Source organism: Halictus rubicundus, chromosome 7, assembly GCF_050948215.1.
Source record: "Halictus rubicundus isolate RS-2024b chromosome 7, iyHalRubi1_principal, whole genome shotgun sequence".
Taxonomy (NCBI): domain Eukaryota; kingdom Metazoa; phylum Arthropoda; class Insecta; order Hymenoptera; family Halictidae; genus Halictus; species Halictus rubicundus.
This window is the reverse complement of record NC_135155.1, coordinates 10406104-10418893: the sequence shown is the minus strand read 5'-3', so window position 1 is coordinate 10418893 and position 12790 is coordinate 10406104.

Below are 12790 nucleotides of genomic sequence, written 5' to 3'. Positions count from 1 at the left end.
GCTTGGAAACCAGAGTATAATGGCAGCCGGCCCTTGATGGCTATAGCTTAAAAGGGGGGTGTGGAGGGGGGTGGTACGGGAGCTGGAACTCCGTCGTCCGGCGAACATGAAAATTGTACAGAGCCATAGCACGACCACCTTCTTCCAACGCCTTCTTGTCCCGCGCCATCCAGCTCACGTGCAGACGACCACGACGTCCTTCGGTCTTTGCAGGGCACAGGCCAGGGTGGAACCGAGGTTTCCTTTAAATATTCATTCCGTGTAGCTGCCCTGCCCAGCCCACTTTAATGTTCTCCCGTTATCCCAGACACTGTTCTGCTTTTTGCATATGAGCCGCCCTGCGCGTTTCTTTCTCTCTCTCTCTCTCTCTCTCTCTCTCTCTCTCTCGCGTTCTCTTTCGCTCTGTTCCCCAGTGGCGTCGGAAGGAGCAGGAAGAAGAACTGTCGGGTTCAGGGTCTGACGGACACGAATACCCCCGAGGTACAGATTTAATATTTATTCCTGCGAGAGGACGCGGCCGCCGAACATGCTGCGGAAACTACTGTTCGCCATTACACGCCGCGCGACGATCGTCGACTTTGCGCGGTTACCTGTGTCGGCAATACGTCGCGACGCACGGTGGTCCTAAATCGCCCAAACGAGGAAAAAATCAATGAAATTTGCGGCATACGTTCGTTCAGTCTACATTTTGGCATAAACATAAGTTGCCATAGGTTGTCCAGAATATTTCCCACAATATAGAATGTTTCCCACAATTATCTAGCTTTGCTTTATTTCAGGCCTGGGCGACCGGTGGCTCGCGAGCCACGCGCCAGTCTTCTTCCCACTCCTGAGACCCCCCACCATGCTCCTATGGAGTGTGGAAGAAAGGGACGTTGGATTAGGAACAGTGTAGGAGGTTGTCTCCAAGAGAGATGAAAGCACGGTGGGGTAGTATAAAGTGGCCAGTGGTGGGGGAACCTACACACTGGTAGTGGGGGTCCTGAAGCGACGGCGGGGTAGAAGTTGCCCAGGCCTGCTCTATTTATATTTTTTCATAGTTAACAATTTAGCCAAAATTACATCGTGTTGAAGAACGTTCCTTCAGCTATAAATATACAGGGCGTTAAAAATAAGTATGTTTGTTTACGTACTACCAAGACTTCCAACATGCAATGTTCGTAAATTGGAAAAATTGATTCTAGAACGCCAGTTGATATAGGACATTTTTTGCTCCCCCTGGGGAGTATTATATGTCCTTGAAGTCTTCGATACTTTTTTTGACACCCATAGCATTACCGTAGCTATAAAACCGTTTTTTTTTTTTCGTATGGATAATGCATAAATGACAATGCTACGAATGTTCTCCACGTTTTGACAATTTTGGACCACCGTGGGACGCGCGGCTTCGCTCTTACCGGTCCCTCTCAGTTACCCTTTGTGCCACTCGATAGCCGATGCAACGCCGGAGACGATGATTTTACATGAAAAAGAGGTCGAGGATGTGGAACACCTTTGTATAATATGTCGGTCTCCGTCTCCGATAAAGCCGACTTCTGCCATCCACTTTCAGATATCCTTAGCATCGCAGCGAACCCGTCGAGCTCTTCTTGCAGGCGAACGTATTTTTAGAAGATGAGGAGGAGGATGTGAAACTATTTATTCACAATATCGGGGACACGAAAGAAGAAAATTTTCATATGTCTACAGTTCGTTGCGATTGAGGCATTCAAATTTTATTTTGCACGAAGACCCGTGATAACTATTAATCGCGAAATCAGTCTTACGTGGATTCTTTAGATTGAATATGGAAAACACTGATGTGCACAATTAAAGTCAAACGCTCGGTGATAATATTTTACTATACATTTGCATTCATATTTTTTATACTAGGAATGTACTGAACAGTACCAGTGCCTCTTCATTAACATATAGGTTATATAAAAATGTACTTCCTTGAAAGGGACGATTCCTGAGGTCATTTGAAATAACTTTTTCCTTTGCGAGAATGTTCTCCGCGGCCTCGTTAAGGAGTTATTAACGAGAAACACGGACCAATCAGAGCGCGTCTACGGTGGACGGATACCAGCTCCGCCAACGCCAACGCCCCGCTCAGCTGTAGCTGCGTTCTGATTGGTCGGTGTTTCTCGTGAATAACTCCTTAACGAAGCCGCGGAGAGCATTTTCGTAAAGGAAAAAGTTATTTCAAATGACCTCACGAATTACACCTCTCAAGGAAGTACAACATTTTTGGAACACCCTGTGTAGTGTTTCCTCTTCGACGTTTGAGTTGTGTTGCTTGATCTTCGCCCGGCAACCACTCCTGTTGACCGGAAACCACAATATCGACCCGGAAATTGAGTTCGTTCGATCGCGGCGGTAGCTTCAATTTAAATATTTGCGGTATCTCGTATTCAGAATATTGTAAGGACAAACCGCTGCAGCTGCAGCAATTTAGCTTAACACTTAAATATTCTCCGGGAAAATAATTAATAAATGTTCTAATCAGAACTTTGTAATAAGGCTATGCCCATTGTGTTGGTTCATAATGACCGACAGGATTAATGGAGAAAAGTAAAAGAACTTTTGCCTTTGCAGTGTATCGAAATATTCAAGAAAAAGTATTTCTAAGAAGCGAATGATGGATGGAGATTATAATATTAAGGACAAAGTAATTGGACTCACATATTTCGCAATCCTTCATATGTATTTAGATCGACACTGGAAATCTTCTCCGAGGGAACAACATTTATAAATATCCTCATCACAGCGTTTCGGTGAAGCTGCGATTATTATGTTGTCTCAAAAGAATACGTAAAATTACAAGAACGCGTGCTAAAAAATCTTTGTTAATAATAATTCGTGTATCGTACACCGTAATTGCTACGGCGTCGTGGTAGACTGACAGTGATGAATAGTGGTTCAGATGTCCGAAGTTTGTAGAATCTCCTCGGAGTTGATCACAGCTGACCTATTCAGCCGACGTATTTCGAAACTAATTAGCAGAATTACCCGATTAATAAGTAACCTAGCCGTTGATGAACGTAAATTAAACTGGACAGGGTAACCCGACCTGTAACACGAAACTTGCGAATAATAAAAAGAAATACTATAAATAAAATTAAATAACAATATAGAAGTAGATCTTCGAGTTGTTCGAACTTCGGATTTAGTCCCCCTACTTGAAATAATGTCTATTTTATTTATTTTTAGAGGCGAGAATAAACGTCGAATTGACGAAAATTCTTTTATTTTTCTTCCTTCTGAGTTCGCGTTTCGCTATCTAATGACTAGACTGCGGATTGGATGCACTTATGAGAAAATTGGATTCGAACGTCGCGTTTTGAAAACTTAAGCAAACTTATCGCAAACTCATGAAAACTCACGGAAACTCATGAAAACTTAAGCAAACTGATCGCAAACTCACGAAAACTGATTGTAAACTCATGCAAACTGATCGCAAACTCACGGAAGCTCATTCAAACCTGAGTAAACTGATGGCAAACTCATGCAAGCACACGCAAACTCACGCAAGCTGATTGCAAACTCATGCAAACACACGCAAACTCACGCAAACTGATGGCAAACTCATGCAAACTCACGCAAACTGATCGCAAACTTATGCAAACTCATACAAACTCACGCAAACTCTCGAAAACTCACGGAAACTCACGCCTAAGTCAAAAACACGAAGTGAGTCTTCGCGCACTCTCGCTGTTAACAATGAAAACAGTTTCAAACATCAAATCTCCAGTTTTTCTCCACAAACGGTTGGTGGTCCTTCCACGTAGACGACACCAAGAGCAATACAGGAAGGTTCTCGATTAACCAAGAACCCAAACTGGACTAACGTTCTGCGGTAACGTGGTCACGGAACGAACGTGTATGTACACTGTCGCTGTCAAGCATACAGTTGCGGGTTGGACACGTCTAGGCTCCGTGGTAGCCTCGGGTGCATCGTGACCGACCCATTGACACGTATGCGTCGTTAGAGCGTAAAGGCAATCGTGTTTCAAAGGAGCCATTATTTCGTCGTCGCGGCACGCCGCGCTGCGCCGACTAACCCCGGACGTCGCGTTTCACCGTTTTGCTCGTCTCCGCGGCAGTCCGCTCCGATCCGCTCCGATTTCACAGCTTTTACCAAACCGGCGACGTGGCGCTCGTTTAAACCACCTACCCCTAATGCCGCAATCAACCGTACGTTGACCGTACTCCGGTAAAGGTAACTACACCGTTGTTGTAAAGCTTACCGATTACTCGCCGCTGCCACCAACCCACCCCCACGGCCGCCTTCGCTGCTGCTGGAAAAGGAGAACCGCCCCAAGCTGCGGTAAATCCTCAGCCGCGATCACGTATCCGCGAACGATCACGATAAAAGCTGGATTAAAGGTCCTTAGCGGCCACCGGACGCTTTAGCTCAGCCCCGAGCAAGAAGAACAAGGGCCTCCCGATCGGATGAATCGCCGGAAAAAACCTGGCAATTTGATCCACGCCGTCGCCGAGCGAAATTATTAATTACCCGACCGTCCAGTGCGCCTGACGGAAATTTATGGGGATGATCCTACACCAGCGCGGTTCGCGAGCCGCTACTCGAAGTTTCAGCGGGCATTAGACCGGATCGAGAGAACATTTTTTCCGAAATCAGCTCATACGGGGAAAAATTGTGGATCTCTAATGACAGGATAAAAATCCTGAAGCTGTGCGACGATGCCTTCAGGTTGCTCATGGAGCCCAGTTGGAAATTTTTTAAAAATATAGTGATAATATTTGAGAATTTGCTTTTTTGAGAATTTCAGAACCTATGGAGGGGAAGGTGCCATGATGGGAAAGCTAAGTAAAAATTCGAAAAAATTGCCAGGGTGTTCGACTACAGGTAGGAGAAAATTTAAGGGTTGATTCTCCGTGACAATATAAGACAAAAATGAAGAGTAAAAAATTGTGATTTCGGCTTCATTTTTGAGTTATTAACCGTTAAAAATCCTCCTAAAATGCGGCAACCCGACCAGCAGAGCTGTACGTTGCGTACACCTCATAGAGGCGAGCGACAGATACTTCGTGTGCCACGCAAGAAGTCAGCTGGCAGGAATGCGGGTGTAAACCGTCCGATTGGGTCAACCCACACGCAGTTTCGGTTCGAGGCGAATTATTGGCTAAAGCGTGTGACGTCAAAGCCTAACCATTGGGTGCGAGCAGAGACCTCTTTAGATACGTGACTGTCGCGCGCCTTTATGACGCGAGCAACGCACACCACTGTTGGTCGGGTTGCCGCATTTCAGGCTGATTTAAAATTGATAATAACTAAAATATGAAGCCAAAATCGCAATTTTTTTATTCTTCATTTTCATCTCATATTATCTTGGAGAACCACCCCTTAAATTCTCTCCCACCTGTGGTCGAACACTCTGTATACATACAGCCTGCTACAAACAGGTATACAGTATATGAACGTGTATTGAAACCCACACCGGAACGTGATGCACGTGTTATTCGCGAGCAATTTTACACGTCACCTTCTCGCAAGAAGTTTCATAGTGTTCGATACGTGAGTCAGATGTAACTTTCAGATTCGGAATATATTATTGTTTTATTGGTCGCGTACGGAAGTATAGATGCATACGGAGACATCGGTGCGATGCTCTCGAGGGACCGAAGGCCCTTATCTGCACTGCAGGTAGTGCACTGAACTGCAATCCTGCCGATTCACTCTGCTTCCCTCTCTCTCTCCTCTTTTCACTCCACCGACTTGTCCCTCCTCCGCCTCTATTCGAATTTCCACGGATCTTTCCTCTGCTAATTGGTCACAGCAGATTACCTGGTACTCGAAAGTATAGTGGTATTATTTCGAATGATGTGTCTTCCAGTAATTTTGCAAACAAACTACAGCTATCGTGCGCTATTTTATTTTGCTACATCCGTTCTTCTAGGCGAACTGCCCCTAAATAATTTTTGTAGCAGGTTGTCCACCGAAAACGTGCTCGCAATTGCAACGGAGCCGTCTTTCCGCGAAGTCCGCGGATTAATTGGCCGGGCCCCGATGAGCATCGATCCGATTCTTTCGCACCCTCGGGTTTTCTGGTAATCGCGGGTTATCGCGCCTCCCCGCATCGGTGTTTCCCACCCCCGCAAAAGTCCGGGTATCGCGAGGCGTGTAATCTTTCACCGTATTTCTCCGGTGGCGTTGCGCGGAGGGTGGTTCTTCTCGTCCGTGCTCGTCCGGGGTTTGTCCATGGCGCGTTTTAATTCGATTACGGCCGTGCTCGTAAACGTACACGGGTAAGCTGAACCGTTCGAGATTACTTAATCTGTGCGGTCCGATCGCTACGCGATACGCGACCCGCTTACGTGGCCGTTGCGCGTCCGCTTTTTCCAAGTTACAATTCCGCGTGTCCTGTGCCGGCGCGGCCCGGCGCGGCGTGCTTTCGGTTTTATACTTCGATGCATTCCGCCGTATCGCCGGTAGTAACGCGTACGTGCACGGAATCTCCCCGCCCTCGTCCGGAACAGTCGACGCGGTTTCGCCGCGACGCACAGTGCGTCGAAAAGCCCGTTTTCCGGACGAAATTCCATTAGCTTGAAAATTACAGGTGATACGAGAAAACGTTTCGAAGTTGTAGGATATTGAACCGAGTACATGATGATTGTATTTGTTCGACATTGCGGTAACCTTGAAGAGCTCTGTACAGCTGAGATTTTTAGTGGAAACCCATATTTTTCCTTACGTATTCACGAAGGTGACACCTGGTAGGTTGCACCCCCCACGTAAACATTACGCGAAGGAATAAGAAAAATATTCGTTATTAGTAACATAAACAGCAGCATCGTATTGGTCATTAGCGACATACTAACTACAGTATTTTAAGTCTATGTACTAGTATGGGTACCAACTATATTGCATAATAAAAACCCACAAATTACTTCTCTACGTATCCCCCGAGCACCTGCAAGCACTTGTCATAACGAGGAACCAATTTGCGTCTGCAGAAAATTCCGATTTCTCGACACCACTTTGCATATACGCGTTCCTACACGATACTCGTCACGACTGCGGGTTTTCATGCCGAAAAATGGTCCCAGTCAATTGCTGGAAACAGCAAAGTTAAATAAAAGTGTGGCTCCTCTTCTGACAGTTTGAACAAGTCGAGAATAATGTACCGACATCGTCCAATCCTTACAATGTTTCCATTTTTGTGATAAGTGCGGAAAATCCGTATCGGTAATACCATTCTCGAATGCTTCGCGCCATTCAATTGCCATTTGGCGACTTGGTGGATTTTGCCCGTGCACGCGCACCAGTGTTTCGCGTATCGCTCGCTGAGAATAATCTTTCGTCCATAACAATCGTACAATGGTTCTATTCTTTTGGCGACCGGACCCTGCAAGATGATCGTTCCTGTTCCCAAATTTCGTTTGTTAGCTCGGTGACTAGAGGTACCTACTGTTCCAGTCACTACCCCGCGCAGCCGGCTTCGATCAATACAACCCCAAACCTCGGTTCGCGTATTTCCGAACCCAGTTTACTAACCGGCCGACGAAAACGCCCGAAATTCTATCGTCGAATTCGAGCCGGTCTCGTTACACCGACTATGGTTGCTGCGTCGATTATTCGAGTTTTCCTGATCTTTTTTTTCCACCGACTTTGTATCGGGTATCAAAAGGATTCGTATGATCTTCCTATTCGGGGTTCGTTTGAATTAAATTATTTGCAACAATTCGTGTCCGATGCGATAACAAAACGGTTGCATTTTTAAATAATGGTTTTATCTATCGATCATGTAGTCATTGTTTTTTTTTCTGCGAAGGTCTTGGGGTCTTCAAAAATCGGACACGAACTTCTGCAATATTTGAAATAATTTTCTCAAAATTAGTTTGTTAGTACACGGTGCTTTTATTCTTCATTTGAGATGCAATAAAGAAGGTTCTTATAAAGTGTTGTTCACAAGGACAAGTTCAACAGAATCTTTAACGTTCTTCGATCTGTTTTTTTGTGTCATGAATTATATTTTCAAAATTGAAAAGTATTCATTTCTTTTCGTTTCCATTTGACTGATTCAACGAGCGGTCACGAACCTAAAAATTTGATGAATTGTTGGAATTGTTAAAGAGCATTGTTAGCGAGGGGATGTTGCCGAAATTGCGTTTCCATGTACCTCGATTTTGAAAACAAAAGTAGAAAATAGAAGTTTTTAAAACAAATGATCAGAGTTCCATTTTTATTTGTGACTATTGGCACATGACACGTTCGTCCGAAAATGATTTATACCATTTCAAAAAGGTAACGAATTGTTACGTATCTTTAATCGATGAGTTGCTGATACAAAGAAGAATATTTATACAAAATTAGACTTGTTCGAATTTTGTCTGGAATCTCATAATTTTCATAATTTCCAACACGATTTCAGTTAATTGAAGGTATATCGCTAGCAATGTGTGTAAGTCATATACATTTTACTCATTGTCCCCAAGTAATCAGTTCGATGGTAATTTATCTTTATTCGTGAATTCATTTCGAATGTGTGTCAAACGAAGTAATTTATTTGGCAGGACCTGTTCGGATACTATATTTCCCAACAATCGAACAGGAAGGTCAGATGGTAACTTCAACATCGAGAAGAATGTTTTATTCCCGTTGAATGTAATGGTTAGTGCAGCTCGAAGCAACCAACGAGTCCGGAGAAAAATATTGCACGTGTTGAAATTATTTTAATCCTTCGAGTTCTACCGTTAGAAATGGATATATGCGCAGGAATAATTCATGTGTACATTTATTATGAACGTATATTTCAAAGTATTAATTAGTGCAGTTTCGAACTCGATCCGTACTCATTATAAGTTTCCGGCACAGCTGAATGGTCAAGTAACTCGCAAATGAACAAAATAAATCAGAGATCGTTTCGATATTACAAATATCGGTAAAATATCGTTATTTTTAGGTATTCATAATATTATCTCAGGTGTGTAATCAAATTCTTCAAATAGGAGATATAAATATTACGAGAATAATGAGATGCGTTTATACAAAAGGGACGCGTTGTAATCGATGTCAAATACGGTGAATTCTCGATATATGTCAACTACAGAGGTCAACTACAGGACAAGCTGGAGCAGTGTTGTGTTTACACTTTTCGGCGTCCGAGGCCTCTCGAGGTAGTGAGGGTAAATCTGCGACGATTATCATCCATGCCTTGGCGACATATATAGAGAAATCACTGTACCATCGCATCGTTAGTTTAAAATAAGTATAGTTTAGAGAAACGCTCGTCGTCCTGAAGGACGGGAGGCCTCGGGGCGGCCGGATCATGCGATACCGTCGACAGACTTCTTTTCTTATGGAGATTAGTATGGCCGGCTATGCTTCGAACGTGCGTGCAATTAAGTCGTAGAGACAAGAGCCTCTAAATTAACTTATTAAACGCGAGCGTGCCGACGTATATACCGGTTTACTGCCGGGGCGGCTATAAATAACATTCAAAGCTGTATTTTTTGCTGGCGCGTATCTATTTGCGCTGCGACGCGAATTAAGTATACCCGGGTCACGAACACCCTAGGACCTTGAACATCACTTTATTACAGGGGCACCTCTGTTATCCGAACACGCGTGGAAACGCGACGAACCTACCAGAACCGTAATGAAACTCTGGCTGCTCGATATGATCTATACGCGAACGAAATTGTTAGTTACTCAACATATTCAAGTTCCTAAGAAATATGTCAGCTTAAGTATTCATGTTTACAGACACTTCTTGTTAAGAGTAATTAAAATAAAGTTATATTTAGACGACTGTTTAGGATTTTTTATATTCTATGCAGTTACATATGTAGATCGTGAACGCAAATATGGTTAACAATAAAATTCCTACCACGTTCGTATATGCAATGGGACATGTACAATAGTCAAAGACAATTTGTTACACTCTTTTCTATGCTACAAAAAAGTTCAAAATAGTATTTGAAAGTACTATATCAAATAAATTATATATGATTATAAAGGGGCACTGTATCAAAATGGTTCAAACAACTATAGAAGAATTGTCTATCTCGCTCCCAACGTGATATGATCCCGGGGTCACCTTACCACCTCTTCCTCTAATACTATGGCAATTTTTAGTGACGTTTTGGAGGTGCCATTCGATTGCAAAGGGTTAAGGGCTAGTGGCATGTGTGCTAGTACCGTGCGAAAGCTCGTTAAAATCGCAGTCGGCCAGTGGGTGTCGTTCCCTCGCGAGCTGACCTATAGTCGTCCTCCTATTTCTGAAATCAGCTTGCATGGTTGCTGGAAGCCCACCAAAGACAATATCGGCGTGGCTGCGAACAGATGAAGCAAGAACACGTACGAGGCGAGCGCCTGGTACACAGACCGACCGATGGAAACGGGATTGCATCGCTCCACGCCGGGTGTCGAAACCGTAATTCGTTTCCGGGGTGAAATAAAAAAGGGGGAAAAAATTACGCGACGATGCACGTGGCTGACGCCACGAATTTTCTTCGGGGTCGTCGACCCGAGGAAATATATATATATATATATATATATATATATATATATATATATATATATATACATATATATTTCTATATATTTCTCTGTCGAAAATCCGAATTCGGCGGAGAGCAAAGATGATCAGTTTCCCTCGTCCCTGCCTTTTATCGGGCTTCCGTAATCCTTAGGCTCCTCGCCCTCGAAACTTTCTGGGCTCGATAAAACGCGCGGCGATTATGAAAGCTCCACTCTCTCCCTCTCTTCCCTTTTTACCACTCACTCTCTGTCCCTCGTTCCGTTCGCGAGGATCAATCGATAAATTACACTCCCATCTAACCTTTGTTTTGAGCTCTAGTTACAGTACAGTCAGAGCTACACGATCTTAGTCAGTTCGCCTATCACCTCCATTGCCTTTTTCCACGTTCGACGCGGTCACAAGAAAGTGGTAGCCCTGCACGATCTATGTCACAGCACGGACCCGAGGATTGGGCTTAGATAAAGACTTTACTGTAGTTTTTCGATCAGAATCTAGTAAAAATAGAGGGGTCAGATTAAAACCAGAGCTACACAGAAACGGTGTTAAAAACGATGGGTGAGGTGGCATTTGTTTGTTGTTTGTTTCGTTTTCCACGTATCGAGAGCAACTGGTAGGGATGCTTCAAAACGTACGTTTAGCAATGGTGCATTATTTTCAATTTATTAAATTTACTAAAGGAAACAAGAACTGTTTATTTGGTGCCCGTTTTTTTTAAATTGACGCACAACATTTTTATTTCGTATACAGATCCGCCGTCTACCGATGAATTGAAAGATTGAACGATCGAGGGAATGCAAGTGTCAAACTTGAACGCATTTGTTATACTTGTTACGTTCCAGTTGGAAGTTGAAACGGCGAGATTGGAGGATGGCAACGATGCCAGATATTTTACGATCGGTTTGCCGGCTGGACGATAAAGTTAATTACTAAGCGAGCGCGGCAGCTGAGCACGCTGATTTCGCCTACTTTGATCCCTGCTTCTGCCTGGCTGCGAGATATTTCGTTGCAAAAGGCTGTTTCGATGACTCGTCTAGTTAAATTAATCTCCTAATGGAAACAGGTTCGCTTCTCGCACGGATTGATGAAATTTCATATTTCGTTTGTGGCTGGATTCGATTCGACTCTGATTAATCTTGATACGCCGAAAGTATGTTCTACGTGCCTGCGGTTGTAAGCATCGACTGTGGATTTGTAACAAGGGTCTTAATTAACACTGCAAAACTTGCACACTGTAGTATGACGTACCTACACGTGCCTGTGCGTGTACAGTTAGGAACTGTGCGTGTAGGAACGAAAGTACTGCCACAGTTGACTTTTAATTACACAAATGCGTATAAATGAAAAAAAGCACAATATCAGGTTTATTTTTTTTTTTTTAGTAATCATAACTATTATTTTAGAACATTACTACACATTTTCTATATATATTATAAATCCTTTCAATCCGTTACCATTTGCCATCCTCACGTCCGTAAATACTTGTTTGATCGCGTTGTAAGGGATTGTATTAAATTTTCTTTACAAGCTTTCCAGCGCGTAGCGTGATTTACTTTGTAACGCGTGGTAATTTCAGTGTTAATTAGATGTGTAAGGTTCTAGCACACGGTGATGATGTCAGCAGGAATTGGAAATCATTTGTCTTCGTCCGAAGTAGCACAGAAAGTGCAACAATGCGGACGGGCCTTCTCGAATACATGAAACGTCTTCGTAAAACGTACCTGCGTACATATCTTAATGAAACATGAAATATAGCTTTACACGAATGATCGAGAATTGTTTCGCCACGGGTGCGTGGCGCAGGCTCAATTATAATTTCAAATTCCCGTCGAAAACACAAGAACACGTGAAGACAGATGTGACGTGTGATTAAGATGAATCACACTAACCATGTGGCCCAGATATTTCCTATGCACCAACCGAATCGAAAAATTGCAAGTCAGTCGGAATCACCGAGACCGCGTGTCGCGTCAGAAAAATTCTCTCCCAACAAATCAACCTTCGCGAATCTGGCGCTACGTGTTTTCACGAATTCGGCGACGAAAGCTGACGTGTGATTCTGTGGGGCAAAATGCAAAACGGGGAGCAGAATGTGGAGCAAAATATTTTCATGCGGAGCTTCGCTTTGAAGAAAATTATTCGAAAGTCGATATCGTATCGTCTCGCTTCGATTTAAGTAGAAAAGTCCGATAATGATCAGACACAATTAAACAGGATTTGACAACAATCAATTCGACAGCATGAAAAATATTTATTTCATATTTTCGACTTATTTTCCGATGTAGCAGCACCCCTTCTACAGT